Below are 18,633 nucleotides of genomic sequence, written 5' to 3'. Positions count from 1 at the left end.
TATAGTCCCCAAATGCTGACAACCCTCTGTGGTGCTATTGTCATGTTCATAAAAGTTACAATTTTTTCTGGGTGTTAAATGCATGAACTCAAGAGCACAAAAAGTGAAAGTCTAACTTGGTGGTGGTGAAGTCTCCTTGATGTCAAAATGACCATATAAGTAATTGAAAAATATTACTTGGCTCTGTGGGCAAAATTCAATCTAACCAGTTGTTAGGTTTTAACCTTTTGTATCTTGGGTCCAATAATTCAGTGTGTAAGAAGTTGGATCCTGTGCTTACATGAGGGAAACCAAAGGCCATTATTCTAAGATGATCATTGCTATGTTTAAATTTTTTTTTTTAACGATTATTTATTTTTGAGACAGAGAGAGACAGAGCATGAACGGGGGAGGGGCAGAGAGAGAGGGAGACACAGAATCGGAAGCAGGCTTCAGGCTTTGAGCCATCGGCCCAGAGCCCGACGCAGGGCTCGAACTCACGGAGTGTGAGATCGTGACCTGAGCTGAAGTCAGACGCTTAACCGACTGAGCCACCTAGGCGCCCCCATTGCTATGTTTTAAAGTACGCTGTTCATGCCTTAGAACAGCTGTATTTCTCCCTATCTGAAAGCCAAAGGAAAAGAGGAAATCTAAGTGTTTCAGTAGCATTGGAACTACAATAGCATAGAATTTAGATCTTTTCGTAATGAAGAGCCCTGCCACATGGAGAACTGGAGCATTGAGGTTCTTTTTCCTGAAAGTGAGGTCTTTATGTAAAGTAAAAAGGATAAGAGAATAATAATGGCTCCTGTTTTCTTGCATCAGACACCGAATTCCCTCCTTTATATTCCCTGCCTGGTTTTATTTCTTCAATCGGCTTTGTTCCACTGCTCAGATCATATGTTCTGCCCCAGCCCTGCAGACACCCCCACTGTCCTGCAGGTACGCCGTGCTCGAAAGTGGATGCAGAAATGAGAGATATGAATCTTTCTCTTAAAGAGCTTTCTGTCTAATCGAGGAGATACGAAAAGGTAGAAAGAGGTATAAAATACCATGCGGGCTTCATAAGAAAGAGACTCAAGTTGTTAGAGGATGGGGGAGGCGAAGATGGGGCACTGCCAGAGAATATGATATAATGATCTTTGGATATTTTATCATGACTCCCCAGCTGTCCATGTGATGCTACATACACTATCTGGTGAACTTCTCAATGTTAGCTGGAAAGTAATACTTTTATAAATCCTTTTTCGTCTTAAAATGTAAGCATCTACGGAAGAGTACCTCAAACAGAAATACACAGCTCAGTTTATTACTGAGGAATGAACATCTCTGTAACTACCACCTAGGATAAGAAATAGAATATTCCTAGCAACCCAGAGGCTCATTCTAGATGATTGTATTAGAGTTCTCTAGGGAAACAAAATCAATAGGACACATGTACATGCATATATGGAGAATGAGAGAGTGAGACAGGGAGAGAGGCAGGGAGGGATATATATATACATATATATATATACATATATATATATGTATATATGTATATATATATATATATGTATATATATATATATATATTTAAGGAATTTGCTCATGCAACTGTGAAGACTGGCAAATCTGAAACTTGACAGGGCAGGCCTGTGGCTGGGGACCTTGGGAAGAGCTGACATCGCTTGGAAGGGTCTGAAGGCAATCAGGAAGCAGAATCCCTTCTCCTGGGGACCTCATCCTTTTTTCCTTAAGGACTTTGACTGGGTGAGGCCCACCCAAGTTACGAAGGCAATCTCCAGTTCTCAAAGTCTACGGATTTCAATGTTAATCTCATCTCAAGCATGCCTTTACGGCCACATCTAGACTGGTGTTTTACTGAGTATCTGGGTCCCCTGGCCTAATCAGGTTGACATGTAAGATTAACCATCGCGTAGATCACAATGTCCATTATTTGTTTTACTTTATGATTTACCACCTATGTATGCACTCCTAAAATTATTTTTTCCAGATTTTGAACTTTATAAGTGGGATTGTGCCAAATGGGTATTTTTTGCGCCTGGCTTGTTTTGTTCAGCATTACATTTTTAAGATTCATCTGCGTGTAGCTATTCATTGCTGCGTGTAGCTATAGTTAAAAAATTTTTCATTGCTGTATAGTATTCCATTGGACGAACAGACGACAATTGAACTATGCTTCTTTTGTGGGCATTTTGTTTCCAGTTTGGGGCAATTATCAACTCTCATGCTACTATGACCACATTTCAGGAGCACATAAGCATATTTGTACAGTATTTCCTTAGGAGTGGGATTTGGGGGTTGGAGGGTGTGTACATCTTAAATGTTATCAGATCATGACAAGCTATTTTCTGAAAGGATTAAATCAATTTCCTGCCTCAGCAGCAGCAGTATGAGGGAAATTCTTCCCCTCCCCTTCTCTCTCCCTTCCTCTTCTTCCTCCTCCCTTCTTTCTTTTCGCGGTCACATCTACCTTGAGTCAGACTCTGAATTTCCTTCCTTATATGCCTTACTTCATCTAGTTGACTAGCTATATTTTTATAGTCAATATCCAGTAAATATGTCCCGGAACTGATTAAGAGACTGGATTAGTGACTGCAATATTTCTCATACTCACTAGGATGCTATCTTGAAGAAATAAAATGTCATCATGCATTTACCCATTTGGAGCGGGGTAACATGAACTTCAGATTTTATTCTGCTTGAGTTTTATTTAGTAGAGTTGTGTATGTGTGAGACCGTGTGTGTGTGTGTGTGTGTGTGTGTGTGTGTGTTTGTGGGAGAGAGAGAGAGTGGCAGGGGTTCCCATGCTGTACACAGGCCACCCGTATCCCCAGCTGATGGAATGATAACTGACCATCTTTGGTCTGCAGTGCCCCCTTAAAAAAAAAGGTTTATTTATTTAAGTAATCTCTACAACCCAACGTGGGGCTCAAACCCACGATCCTGAGATCAAGAGTCACATGCTCCTCTGACTGAGCCAGCCAGGTCCCCCTGCAGTGCCCTTTGATTCACGTCCTTCCCTGTGCTCCTTCCTTCCTTATTTCACAGCCTCATTTGCAAGGAAACCAGGCCTCTCACTCTCCCCAGAAAACGCTGCCAATTTTCCATTTTCTCCATCTCCTTTGGTTCTGCCTTTAATCCACTTACTCCTCTTATAGTTCATCTTGTATCTTATTCTTTCTGGGCCTTGACCTGCACTAAAGTCTGAGAAACCATTTGGGTTCCAGTAGTTTCATATACTTTGTTTAAGGCCGAAAACTTTTTAAAACTCTTCAGCTACAGTGACTTAAATGAAAGGTGGTCACAGATGGGAATTTCTGTGTAACAAGGATTTTCAGTTTCTTATTTCTTTACCATTTATACATTATTTACTATTGATTAAGTCATTCTAACTTTTGTACAGTGAATGCTAGAAAGCAGACTGGCTAATAATCCCATTCTGTATGTTGGGTATTCTTGGGAATGATAGAGGAAAATATGTAAAGAAACATGATGTTTCATGAAATGAGAAAAATCACAGGACATGATTTTCCTGTGACATGAGTCACACATGTGACATGAGTACCACATTCAGGGGTCCGAAGCGTCTTATTTCACTGTTTTTGTTTTTGGTTTTTTTTTTTTCAAGCGAGTAAACTATGTTCATGGAGTCCAAATGGCTTGTCCTAAGTCACCAGCTAGCAGCTGGGAGAACTAGTCTTCTAAGTGGACTCTCCCTTCTTTTTACTACTCCATATCTTAGCAAGGAAATGTGAAGAAATAGCACTATATTTTTGTGACTGTTAAGTAAAGAATACGTATTAAGGGAGTTAATATTTAAGATCTATTTCTAAGTGTCAGCTGTTTTACATATGTTTTTTTCATTAACTCATGCAAAGTTTCATGAGGTAAGTGTTATTGGCCCCATTCTATTTTCTTCTTTTCTTCTTCCTTTTTTTGGCCTCCTAAGCAAATGTAATGATAAACGACAGTACACTGCATTTTAAGGAAATTTCTAGCAAGATATATATAGATGAATGCTAGGTAAGTCTTGTTCAGCCCCATTCTATTTTATTTTGTTATTATTTTTTATTGGATCCCAGCGTTAGAGAATTGGGCTAATCATAATCTTAGGTTTATGACACATTCTTGTTATTGTACCATGCATGGTCTACTTTTATTTATATAGTTGGATATTTTGTATTAATGTAATAAACACTCCAGATCTTCTACCCAAAACAAAAGCTGGGATATATATTTTTTTCTTTTACATTTATTTATTTATTTTGAGACAGAGCGCCAGCAGGGGAGGGGCAGAGAGAGACAGGGAGAGGGAGAATCCCAAGCAGGTTCCGTGCTGTCAGCAAAGAACCCGACGAGGGGCCCGATTCCACGAACTGTGCGATCATGACCTGAGCTGAAATTAATAGGCAGATGCTTAACTGACTGAGCCACCCAGGTGCCCCACGGCATCTTGACAATAACTACATCTACTTCCATTTCACTGATTCCTCCCAACTAAGGTAACCATCATCCTGGATCCTGTTACCTTGTGCTCGTCTCTATATCATTTTATTACATCTATACGTATTCTTATACTCATTTTAACTTTATAAAATTTCGCAGCGTAGTTGCATTTTTCAAAACCTACCCTTTATATCCCATATTCTTTTGCTGAGATTTATCCATATTGTACGGATGGTTGTATTTCATTCATCTTACCTGATGTATTCTGTCCGATTGTGTGCCCGCACATCAGTTTGTCCACTCTCCAGTTGCTAGGCACCAGGGTGGTCTCCAGGATTTTTCTTTTGTGAATGATATTGCTGTGAACATTCTTGTGCGTGTCTTTATTTATTTACTATTATTATTTAGTTCCAGTGTAATTAACATACAGTGTAATATTTGTTTCAGGTGTACGATACTGTGATTCAGCAATTCTATACATTACTCAGTGCTCATCACGACAAGTATACTCTTAATCCCCTTTACCTATTTCCCCCATCCTCCCACCAACCTCTCCTCTGGTAACCATCAGTTTTTTCTCTGTATTTAAGAGTCAACCCAAGTGTATATTGATATAGGAATGGATAAAGAAGATGTGGTGTATATACACAATGGAATATTACTCAGCCAGAAAAAGAATGAAATCTTGCCATCGGCAACCACATGGGTGGATGCAGAGGGTATTATGCTAAGTGAAATAAATCCATCAGAGAAAGACAAATACCATATGATTGTACTCACATGTGGAAGTCAAGAAACAAAACAAAGAAACAAAGAAAAAAGAGATGAAAAACCAGACTCTTAAATATGGAGAATAGTCTCATGTGTTTTTGCTGTATGTGGGTCAATCTCTCCCATGTGTGTTTCTAACAGTGCAATTGCTGAGGCACAGCATCTATAAATATTCAACTCTAGAAGATCGTGCCAAATTGTTTTTCAGCATGGTTGCACCAGGTTTTATATCTGTGAGTAATCTGTAAGGCATTCAATGGTTCCACATGCTCTCCGACACTTGGTTCTGCCAGAGTTTTACATTGTTTCTCACCAAATCAGTGTAAATTGACATCTCATTGTGACCTTGATTTATGTTTCTCTGAATAAAACCATGTGGAACATGTCCAGATGGTTATTGGCTGTGTGTGATTCCTGTAGTGAAATGTCTCCATACTCGCATTTTACAGATGAGAACACTTCCGCTCGAAGAGGTTAAGTATCTCGCCTTACGTATCATGGGGCAGATCTGGACTTCAAAATCAGGTTCTTCTGAACACAAAACATTTGTTTTCTCCACCACCTGACACAGGTTCCTTAAGCAGTGGGACTGGTTTTTAATAAAGTTATCAGAAATCCTTCACTTGAATAACTGCTTTCTTTTAAAGGACCCATTTTAGAAGTCTGCCCCTTTAGTCCGACAATGAGGCCACTGTTGGAACAATTTGTAGATTTCTTTTCACAACGGCCACCAGTTCAAACTGTCAGTTTACAGGCATTTGTAAGAAAAACAGTCTTTTTGTTGTATTAAATTTTCTTGGCTTATTTGGAATCTGAATGATATCCTCCAGAATTTTCATTCACTTCAGGGACTAGGTTCATTCTGCATGAGTATCAGTTGTTTCAAAAACCAAACTACCATTAAAATGTTTGCAAATGTGTTTCAGGGGCTCATTTCAGTGGCTTTCTGGTTGCATCTTTTGAAGCCCTGTGGACAGAACCAAGGACCTCTGAGGGGAATTGAAGGAAGAGGAGTGCCCATCGTAACTGAAGGATTTTGTGTTTTTTATACTAGACTTCGATATAATATTTATTTGGAGGAAAGAAGCTGGTAAAAATCAATTTATGAGATGCCTTTCCTAAATCCTTAAGCCCCTCCATTACATCCCACCCCCAGTGTTCTTCATGACCCTTCCCCACCTGATCAATTCTTTGGCCAGTCATTGGTTTTGTACCCACCAGAACATAACCTCCACAAGGTGGGGGCTTTGTTTTGCTATGTGCCCTCATCATACAAGAGTGCCAAACACAGAGTAGATGTTCAATCACTCTTCAATAAAAGAAGAATGAAAAATGTTACACCGAGTGGCCGCTGCTTTGAGAGGCACCCTCGTTCCTTCTTTACCTGTTGCTGTACCTCCCCACACAGATTGCATAAAGAAGAAGAAGATAGCAAGGGTGCGTTACATCATGAGAAGTTTAACGCCTCCCTCCTTCCCCCCACCCCCCGCATCCCACAATTAAGCATTCTATGTGGGAGTCAGAGACTAAAAGAACTCAACAGTGGTACTTTTAGGGAATTACAGTTTTGTATGTGCTTTGTCCCTTCACAGCATCAGAGTCAGGTACTGGAAATACCTGAAAAATTTGATTTCATTTTAGTTTAACGGAATCACATCAGGTAAAAGCTTCCTAGACATGAACATTGATCCAGGAGCTGAAATATCCACTCCTCTCCAGCTGCATATAAAGAGAATAAAATTCAGTCAGCACCCTCGTGGAGAGGGTTCAGGGCCAAGGACAGTCCATACACCTTGAATTTCAGTAAACATTGAATCCAGATGGGTATCTTCTCTTTATTGAATAAGCCAACGGAAAACATTTCATCACAGGGCTTATGAAATCTCCCGCAAAAGAAAGGAGAGGGAACCTCTTTCTGAATATTCAGATGAAGAGTAAAGTCTGAAACAACTTACTGCAGAAGGACAAGAACATTCCAGGGAACATTGGCACAACAGGATGCAGGAAGACCCGGCGTAAATAATGAAGGGTTAGGACTTTACAACAGGGGAAACTATCTCTGTGAATATATAGCAGAATGAGACAAGGAGGGAGTGGAGTAAATTAAGGAACCATTGCAAAGCAATTAAAAATGCAACAGCCGAGTGGCTATCCCCACTGATGGCAGTAAACTGAAGGGTGGGCAGAAAGTGATGGGCCCACCGAGGTAGAGCGCAAATACATAATCACCTCTAAGAATGCAGAGGAAAAATACAAGGACTTTTAACCAAGATGATGTGGGCTGGATAATAGCTACTGAAGATAGCAAAGAGAGCCAACCTCAGAATTTCAGGTATTCCCAAGGAGGAAACGAAACAACTGGAATGGAAGCAATAATCAAAGATCTGCTTGAACCAACCTGAGTTTGTTCCAAGGAGGACATCTTCACCTATTCTAGGAAAAGGCAATGAAAGCTCTTCCTTCCTCTCCTTGCTGCTCTTCATTTTGGAGTGGTGATCGGTGAGGCAGTGGCAGGAAGTGAGGTCCACGTTCCGAGCACCTGAGGTGGGTGTCTTGGAACAGAAGTGCGTGATGGATAGGGCATGTAAGAGTTCTATGGTATTTCTAGAACGGTCATGTCAGTGGCTTCTTGGTACCTTTATTTTTTATTTTATTTATTGTATTTTTTTTTAAAGTTTTTATTTATTTATTTTGAGAGAGAGAGAGAGAGAGCATCCCAAGCAGTCTGCACACCTTCAGCGCAGAGCCCAATGTAGGACTCAATGTCATGAACCGTGAGATCGTGACCTGAGCTGAAATCAAGAGTCCGCTTAACTGACTGAGTTACCCAGGTGTCCCTACTTTATGTTACCTTTAAACTGGAGTAGCCTGGGCTTACTTGGCCAGTGGATATGAATTTTAAGAAATCTGAGTTCTCCAGAGAAGTGGAACCAATAGAATAGAATGTCTGCGTATATGTATATGTATATGTATATGTATATGTATATGTATATGTATATGTATATGTATACAAATACATATACATATGTACGTACACACATGTACGTATACACATATTAATATACATTTATTTCTCTATTTATTTATTTAATTATAAGGAATTGGCTCCCACAATTCCAGAGGCTGACACGTCCCAGCATCTGCAGAGTGAGTCAGCAGGATGGAGACACAGGAGAGCGGATGTGTAAATCTAGTCCAAGTCTGAAGACCTGAGAACCAAGGGAGCTAGCTGAGGGTGTAGTTCTAGTTCAACAGGTCAACAGACTGACAAGCTGATAGTTGAGTTCCAGCCTGAGGGCAGGAAACAGCCATTGTCCCAGTTTGAAGACAGGCTGGCGGGAAGAATTCTTTCTTACTCATGAAAGAGTTGGCCTTTGTGTTCCATTGGATTCAAGCCTTCAAGTGATTGGATGAGGCCCACCCACATCACAGAAACAATAGGCTTTACACAGTCTACTGATTTAAATGTTAATCTCATCCAAAACCCCCTTCAGAGAAACACCTAGAATAATGTTTGGGCAGCCCATGGTCCAGTCAAGTTGTATAAAATTCACTATCATAAAACTCTTGCCTGTCTGTGATCACATGTGCCAATTTTTAACATATTTTACCTTCTGTGTCTGGGGGAGGAGAGGGGACCAGAGTGATGGTGAAATAGCCCTCAAACACAACATCTCAGTCTCTTCTATGTCTAGTGGGACTATTTGGGGGCAGTGAGCAGGAGTCCTAGAAACAGAAATCCACGCTAATCATAAGGAAAAGTGTCTCTGTGAGAATTGAAGTGCAAAAACCTACTTTACACCCCAGAGTGTGACAAGTGGGTCCCAAGTGACAGAATTCCCCTGGGAAGTAGGGAATTTGCTGCTAGCAAAACAGCAGCTTTCCATGTCAAAGACACATTACTCCCATAGACCAGTGTTTCTTAACCTTGACTGCACACTGGAAACCCCTGGGAGCTCTAAAAAATATGGATGCTTGGATCCCACCCAGAAGTTCAGATTTAATTAGCCTGGATATGGCCTGGACATTGGGATTTAAAATAAAATATATATAGTAGTATTCACTTTTTTCTTTTTCTGATGTACATGTCTATGAGTTTAACACATGTAAAATAGAGTCGCATAACACCCATCACAATCAGGGTACAGACTAATTCTAACACCTCCCAAATTGTCCTTGTACATACTTTGAGGCTAGACCCCCCTCCTCTCCCCCCAGGCTCAGACCCTGGCAACCATGGATCTGTTCTTTGTCCCTAAAGCCCCTCCCACGCACCTCTCTTCAAGAACATCATGTAAATGGAATCAAATGTATGTCATTTTTGGAGCACTGGGGTTTTAAAAAGCTTTGCATGTGATTCTAATGTACTGCCAAGGTTGAAATCACTGACAAAGTCTCTGTAGCTGGTTCCTTCAATAAGCATGAAGGCTGCTTCCTTCTTAACTGAATGAGCAGAGACTCAAGAATATTCCAACATGGAATCCAGAAGGGCCTCCCAGTGTGGGAAAACGAGAAATCATGTTTGTTTTTTATTTTATTAAAAGAATTTTTTTTAATGTTTATTTATTTTTGAGACAGAGAGAGAGAGAGCATGAACGGGGGAGGGTCAGTGAGAGGGAGACACAGAATCTGAAGCAGGCTCCGGGCTCTGAGCTGTCAGCACAGAGCCCGACGCGGGGCTCGAACTCACGGACCGCGAGATCATGACCTGAGCCGAAGTCGGAGGCTCAACCGACTGAGCCAACCCAGGCGCCCCGAGAAATCATTTTTAAAGGAAAACAGGTGATGCAAATTATCCCAAACCTCGTCCAGATTAAAAAAAAAAATGCCCTAAAATGGGATTGTTCTAGGAGCTTAAAAATAGGGAGCAAGACTTTCTTGGCAAAGAGCAGCATCGGATGACATTCAAGAACTCTGCCTCCTCTAATGTCCATACTTGAGGGTTTGCACAGAGGGGAGGAAATAAGACACCATTCATTCGGTCCAAATGAGTAAATTACGATTGCCGCCAGCTGTCCCTAGGCAAAAACAGACTTTCCAGCCAACGATGAAGCCTGTGTCCTTGTTTTGGTGGCACTTCTTTGTGAGATTGTCACTGAACTAGGACTATTGCAACAGCGAGGCTCTCATTAAGGCATTGTGTGCCACTTCGCCCCGGGGCGTGGGGGCGATAATCTCAGACACCTTTGGGGATAAAGCTTATGGGGTGTTTTACCCATTCTTCTGTGTCAGGGGTTCAGGAAAGAGGTCCCCTGGAGGAGTGATAGCCTCCACCTCCCTCCTTTAGGAGCTAGTTGTGAAGGAAGGATTGCCTGCCTCCTTTGGGCCATGTCCCCTCTGTTCTGTCTCCTCAGTGCACGTTCCCCTGTTGCTATCTAACCCTGTCCTCGGGCAGCACCTGGGAGAGCGTTGACATTCAGACCCAAGGGGCGGGTCATTTTGAAGAAGCCCCTGGAGCTCATCAGCGTCCACCAGGCTATATGCAAATGTATTTTTGAGTTGAATTTATAATTGAGTATTCCCTAATGGAAGTAGAAGCGTCTCGGGGTAATGCCAGGAGGCCAGGAATGAGAAAATTAAGCTTTGTAATTTAATGCGACTGCCTCTTTTGGTTTTGTGAAATGCATCAAGGGAGACAGTGATGTTATGGTGCTGGGTTCACCTAAAAATAGCCAGACTGCAGACCTGAGACTGCAGAAGCTTTTTGGCAACGGGGATACTAGTCGATTGATAACAGAGTATGTTATGGGCACTGTTTTCTTGAAAACAAATTGTGGTTTTCAACAAGAGGTTATGAGGGCTGGGAGCTGATTGGCTTAAAAGTCCTGATTTCCTGTCCTGAGATTCTATATTTGAGGTCAAAGGGCTCTTAGTGTATTATTGCTGGTCCATTAAAAAATACATTTTCTTCTTTTCTGTGTGTGAGTTTCCCATTGGACGGAAGTTCAGGCCGGATGATTGTTTTTAACGTTTATTTATTTATTTCAGAGGTGAGGGAGGGACAGAGTGAGAATCCCAAGCAGGCTCCATGCTTAGCGTGGGGCCCAACGCGGGGCTTCATCTCAAGATCTCGAGATCACGACCTGAGCTGATATCAAGAGTCAGTTGTTTAACCAACTGAGCCACCCAGGTGATTTTTAATTCATTTACTTCTCAGTCATCATAATGGGCAAGTGCTGGGTGATGCAACAATCGAAATGGTTGCCATCATCTGGATTGCTTTAGTGAGAGCCGATCACATGCTGTAGGGATGCCAGGGATCTGCTGGGCAGCTTAGCCACTGCCCCACTGACAATGGTAGGTCTGGGCAGATACAGGGTTAGTTCAGCAGCCCTGGTCTTTAGTGTTTTTCCTCCTCTCCAAGATCTGTGCTCCTGTACATCAAGAAGCAGCTCTGCATGTCCATGGCTGATAGTGGTAAAGGACTCAGACCAAAGGCCAGAGTAGGAAGAAATGGGTCTGATGTTCTAAAGCAGGATTTGGAGTTTGTCAGCACAGGCACTTTTGACGTTTGGTGCAGAAATCTCTCATGGATTGCAAGATATTGGCAATCCTTGGCTCCTACCCAGGAAATGCCACTCCCAGCGATCGTGAGACCTCAAGCCTAATAGATCAATTATTCAACCAACTAACCGACCAACCAATCAACCTTACATTTCCGAAATGCCTCAAGTGGGGAGTACTGAATAGTAGACAGAATTTCTGGCGAAGAAGACTGTAGGGAATGACCCAAAGTGATCATTCTTTTTGTTTTGTTTTGTTTTGTTTTTTCTTTTAAAGAGGTTAAATATTTTAATTTATTATAAAAGTTATGTGCTCATTTCAAAAATTTAAGCAATATAGGAGTGCATAAATAAAAATATCCATAACACCCTTGATAACACATTTAAAAAAATTTTTTTAATGTTTATTTCTGAGACAGAGAGAGACAGAGCATGAGTGGGGGAGGGGCAGAGAGAGAGGGAGACACAGAATCAGAAGCAGGCTCCAGGCTCTGAGCTGTCAGCACAGAGCCCGATGCGGGGCTTGAACCCGCAAACTGCGGGATCATGAACTGAGCCGAAGTTAGACAGTCAGACGCTTAACTGACTGAGCCACCCAGGTGTCCCCGGGCTAAAATAGTTACATATCATGTACAGGATAGATGTAGCATAATTATTTAACTAGTCTCTTATTTTTTTTTAAGTTTTTTGATGTTTATTTATTTTTGAGATACAGAGAGACAGAGCATGAGTGGGGGAGGGGCAGAGAGAGAGGGACACACAGAATCGGAAGCAGGCTCCAGGCTCCGAGCTGTCAGCACAGAGCCAGATGTGGGGCTGGAACCCATGAACCGTGAGATCATGACCTGAGCTGAAGTCAGGCGCCTAACCGACTGAGCCACCCAGGCACCTCTTAACTAGTCTCTTGTTAATAAATTAGAAGGTCCTTCCTTATTGCAAATAGTAATGCACATTTTAACAGTAAACAGTTAAATAAAAATGTGCTGCCATAAGCATCTCTGTAAATACAGCTTTGTTCACTAGTATGACTTTGTAGAATAAATGTGTAGAAGTGGAATTGTTTGGTCTCAAGCAATCATGTTTTCAATTTTCATATAGATTTGCCAAATCATTCTTTAGCGTGTATGAATTGACACTCCCAGGTCTATTTGCCCATACTTACATATGAATTTTAAAAGGATAAAGACTTGTTTGTCTACAGAAATAGCAAAATCTGTTTAGAAATAGAAGCGTGATGGGGCGCCTGGGTGGCTCAGTTGGTTAAGCTTCCGACTTTGGCTCAGGTCATGATCTCATGGTCCATGAGTTCGAGCCCCGCATCGAGCTCTGTGCTGACAGCTCGGAGCCTGGAGCCTGCTTCAGATTCTGTGTCTCCCTCTCTCTCTGACCCTCCCCCATTCATGCTCCGTCTCTCTCTGTCTCAAAAATAAATAAAAACATTAAAAAAGAAAAGAAAAGAAATAGAAGCATGAACAGGGTCAAGTTCTGTTATAGCCAGGTCCATTCAGTCAATAGGATACCTGCCCAGCTTCAAGATCAAGGCCCATGGAAGCCTACATCCACATTCAAGAATGACCCGAATCACCTGTAGGCCTGTATTTGGGTTCTCCGAAAATACAGAACCAAGAGGATGAAGATATACACACACACACACACACACACACACACACACACACACACACAGAGTGAGAGAGAGAGAAACAAAGAGATTTATTGTGAAGAATCGGCTCATGTTATTGTGGAGACTGAGAAGTCCCATGCTCTGCTGTCTTCAAACCTTGGACCCAGGAAAGCGGGTGGTATATTTGCGTCTGACTCTGAGAACCAGGGAAGCCATTGGTGAAAGCCCCAGTCAGATCACAAGAGGAGATCAATGTCCAGCTCATGCAGTCAGACAGAGGGAGTAAATTCTCCCTTCCTCTGCTTTTTTGTTCTATTTGGACCCTCGATGGATCGGATGAATCCTAACCACACTGGGGAGGGCAATCTTCTCTAACCAGTTTCTTTTCTGGAGACCCCCTCATAGACATAACTCAGAATAACGTTTAACCAAATATCTGAACGTCCCCTAGTTCACTCAAATTGACACATAAAATGAATCATCACAAGGGCTATCCTTGCCAACCCAGGAAAGTCTCTGTCCCATCCCGACAGGAAGAGGGCCGCACATAGAATGGCTCAGGACAATGGCTGGTCTAGGTTATTTCCCAGAACAACACCCTGTTTGCTCGTGTCTCCTGCAGCGTGTTCAACCCCCAGCTCTCTGAGCCCCGACTCCATGGATCTCAGTGCCCGAGGTTTTCCCCTTCAGTTGTGACAGACTGTCACAATTTCCCTCTTTGACTTACTTGACCAGTCTTTGGCCAAGTCTCTGTGGTATCCCGGGAGCCTTCGAAGAGTGGCTCACTCCAGCATGCAGTTGAGCACAGTGGTTAGGGGCACAGACTTCGGTGTTAAGCGTGTCCAAGTTCGAGTCCCAGCTGTTCCCTTTAGCAGGCATGTGACGGTGTGCAAATAATTTCACATCATCAAACTTCAGTTTCTTCAGCTGTGAAATGAGACTAGCAGTACTATGTCATAGGGTCGTGTCAGATTCAAATGTGAGGAAGACTATTAAATGCTCAGTGCTAGCCCTCGTGTTCACACCTCTGTAGTCTCATCATCCCGAGTCTGTCAAATGGGATTATATAAACATTTCACACACTGACGTACTTTCTGGAAACGTAATCCTCTGAAAATGTGGATCCCCGCCTCCCTGACTATGTCTGAGGGTTTCCCAGGGCGCTGACGGCAAGTGTCTAGAATCAGTGTCTCGTTGCCCCGGCTCCTCATGGGGCCTCCACGCTGCTGCCTCACTTCTTCCCCCGGGAAACCCTGTCTCTGGGACCACCATGGACACCCACGCTCTGGCCTCTGGAAGGAGGGACGCTCTCCCTGTTTCCCCCCAGCACAACCGCGCCCAAGCTGTGCCTTCGTGCACCACTTGACGGCGGGGTCAGGGCTAATGAAAGTGCTGACAAGAACCTGCTCCTTGGCAGGCCTGGCTTAGGGGGCCCACATCTGCAGCGTCTCCACAGCTCAGAGTTCAGGCCCAGGGCCTCCCTAACTGCCCCAGGCTAACTGCTCTGCAGGTTTACGGACTACTGGAGACATAGACCCTCAGGGAACACCTGGACCCTCATCCCACTCCCACGGCCCAGGTAAGGCAACCACAGCAAAGATTTCTCGAAGCGTGGATTACTTTCTTCTAAACAATTACTTGCGCGTAAAACCAACAGCATGCTTCAGGGCGCCTGGCACCAGTTTCCATGCAGGCCCTTCTACAATCTTTCCTCCCGAGGAGACCGAGTTTATATTTTGCATTCCGGGCACAGGGCCTCATTGTTGGTAAGCAAATGCCTGGAAGAAAAATAACACCCACATTCCCTCAAGAGCAAAGAATAATTTTTTTTTTTAAGGATTAGAGAGTCAAAATAAACATTTAAGGAACATCTTTTTATATGTAACAGATGTAAGCATGGTTATGCGCCCAAAGAACCCGAGTGAGGGGCTCCTGGGTGGCTCGGTCGCTTAAGCGTCCGACTCTTGGTTTTGGCTCAGGTTGTGATCTCAGCTGTAAGGTTGAGCACTGGTCGGGCTCTGTGCTGACAGCGTGGAACCTGCTTGGGATTCTCTCTCTGCCCCTCCCCCGTCCGTATGTGCGCGTGTTCTCTCTCTCTCAAAATAAATAAATAAAAACATAAAAAAAGAACCCAGGTGAACTTACTGAATAGAACACTTAACCCACGGAGCCTGGATCACCTCCACGTGAGTGATTTCTCTCATCTATAGACAGACACGTCTGCATAACTACACAGCTCTCACAAAGTGGTCTCTTCCAGAACAAAGAGAAGCTCTGTTTTCAAGACAATGTTGTTTTTCACCACAAAATGCAAAAACTACTGGCAACATAGCAAATGCCAGCTTTGGGGCTTTGATCATTCAGAGTTGCCATTGTAGGGACCCTGTGTTGACCAGATCTTTGGCCCCCTTGGAGGAGGGAGACTCGGGCACTGAGGGATGTAAACTATCTCCTTCTGCCGGAGACCCTCCTCACAATCCTGAGAGATCAGGAGACCAGGAGTCAGTCACATTTTAAAGACGAACAACCTGAGTCTCAGAGAAGTTAAATGAAGACCGCACAGCCGTATGTAGTTGAACTATGACGAGACTCCAGACTTTGGAGTCCCAATCTCAAAATCCACATCGTAAATAGAGGTGATACCTACTGGACTCCCAAAAGATCATCTCGGAGGTCAATCCTCTGAGCCTGCTGATAGTCTCTCAATAAATCTCAAGTTTGGGAGAGTTGATTTCTGTGGCTTGCAGTCAAGAATTCTGTTACGTTTAATATTTTCTGGCACACGCTGAAATCGGTTAAGATGTACTGACTGTACTTGGGTCTGAGTCAGATGATCTAGCCCTCTGTCGGAAACTTGAAGTCAAATGGAGGAGGTCGCTGAAAACTCGGCTAAAGAACCTGCAAAGAAGGTCACCTGGGTGGCCCAGTTGGTTGAACATCTGACTTCGGCTCGGGTCATGGTCACATGGTTTGTGAGGCCAAGCCCCGTGTCGGGCTCTGTGCCGAGAGCTCAGAGCCTGGAGCCTGCTTGGGATTCTGTGTCCCCCTCTCTCTCTGCCCCTCCCACTCACACTCTGTCTCTCAAAAATAAATAAACATTAAAAAACAAAAGAGCCTGCAAACTAAGAATGTTTGAGCCATGGAATCATAGTCATTTGAAAAGTGACTCAACCAATTAATTCATTCGAGTTTTCAATTTATTTGAAGTAGATTTTTTCTAGAGTTGATGGCATGCCGGGGTATGTGTTAACACAGGCTGTGTGTATGAGCCTTTGTACCAGATTCCCCCCTGCAAGACATTTGGGTAGCTAGAGGTGGGAGGATGCTGATAATTTAGCCTCAGAAATTTAGGGGCACCTGGGTGGCTCAGTCAGTTCCGCATCTGGCTTTGGCTCATGTCGTGATCTTGTGGTTTATGAGTTCGAGCCTGCTTTGGATTCTGTGTCTCCCTCTCTCTCTCTGCCCCTCCCCCGCTCACACTCCGTCTCTCTCTTTCTCTCAAAAATAAACAAAACATTAAAAAAACAGCTTCAAACACTTATATTGCATACTTGACTACGGAGATCGGATTTGGAGACCAGGAGGGTCCTAGAGCTGAGCGCGCCTCAAGGTTGGGTCTGGGATTTGACTTTTACCCTCCTTTGAAGCGGAGAAGTTAGCCTGGTAGTAACTGTCTTACGGAATCTGGCGGAAGAATCAAGTCTCCCGAGTGAGAGGTAAAGGGCTTTATGACTCCCGACACATACTGAGACTGAAAGATTGCTTGTCGTTCACCTGAAATTCAAACGCCAATGGCATCCTGTGCTGTTATTTGCGAAATCCGGCAAGTCCAAGCACAGCACGCGGCAGCAGCACGTTTGCGTTTCCTGGCGGTCAAAGCTCTGCACCCGCGGCAGAGCCAGCAGGGTGCGCGGAACAGGAGAGACCCATGGGGACAGTGGCAGCTGTATTGGCAGGTGGCGGAGGCTCTGCAGGCACCTGTGGGCTCGGCAGCAGAGGCGCTCTTCAGTAGTGTTGGGGGGGGGTGTGGCGGGGGCGGGTGTGGGGTGCCGGTGACCTCAGCCAGCGTCGTGCTTCCTCTGGTAGCTGTGGCCATGTCTCAAGTAGCTGAGCACCAAGCGTGGGCATGAGGTTTCCGGGCCAACGCTCTGATATTTAGGTAATAATTCTCTTTTTTTCTTTTGCTCTTGCAGCCTTTCCCTATGCCCTTATTTCTTTTGCCCTGCCTGCCACTACAATACGTTTAAAACGAATTCCCTGCATGATATTTATCTTTGGGGTGTTTAGAGGGATGCCTGTTTTCCTGGCCGGACATTGACAGATAAAGCTACGCCGGCATATTCTTACTTAAGAAGCCTGTGCGTGTAGCCCAGTGCTCAGCATGCCATGGATGAATCAGAAATGCTAACACTGAAAATGAATTAGGTTATTGCTGGAGATTCATAGGTACAGATACAGGGTAACAGTATCCTAAAATAAATGGGAATCAAAGGCAGTAGGGAATGTCACAGGAAAAGCTTTGCAAGCGAGGTATAAAAAAATGGTGGTGTTCGATAAGACATTATGTATAGCTTAGAAGTGCAGGCAGTGGAAAATAGATTATTGGACTGAGTTTATTTTATTTTTAGTGCACTTTTATTCATAGTATTAATCACAGCATCATTCTCTTTTATAAACCTCCCCAAGTGATGAAGTGAAATACAATGTCACATTCATAGGAGAAAAGTATTTTAGCAGTGTGAGCATAAAAGTAAAATTGGATATTCTGCAGTCATTGACCCAACAGTATTTATTACATGCTACGTGCAGAGTAAGGGTTTTAGGCATGTATTGCTGGAGTGAAGTGACCTTTCAGATATAGTGTATCGGTATAAATGTAATGATTCTCAAGGGAATCTTAAAACATTCCTCTTGGAACCCGTGAGCTTGATTTTTCAGTTCCTCTCACGCATAAATTGTCAAAACCGATTCCATGTGGCATATGGGATAGGAAGATAAGAGGCGAGCTGGTATTTACATTGTTATTTGGCTTACTAATAAATATTTCTTTATTTCATTGCTCCTGTGTCAGGAGCCACGAGGGGAAGAACATTGCTTCCCATTACAAAGAGAAGAGTCTGGAAAAACAGCTCATTCAAACTCTAGCTGGAGAAAACCTGCAGGAAGATTGAGTGGTTCCAAGTTGCTGAGACTCTGATTTGGGGGATCAGCAGTGCATCGCTCAGTAGCAGAGTTGGGGCTAATTTCTACCCCTGTGTATCTCTCCATGATGGTTAATTTTATCTGACAACTTGACTGAGCCATGGG

Source organism: Panthera tigris, chromosome B1 (assembly GCF_018350195.1).
Source record: "Panthera tigris isolate Pti1 chromosome B1, P.tigris_Pti1_mat1.1, whole genome shotgun sequence".
Lineage (NCBI taxonomy): Eukaryota > Metazoa > Chordata > Mammalia > Carnivora > Felidae > Panthera > Panthera tigris.
Note: the sequence above shows the minus strand (reverse complement) of the source record.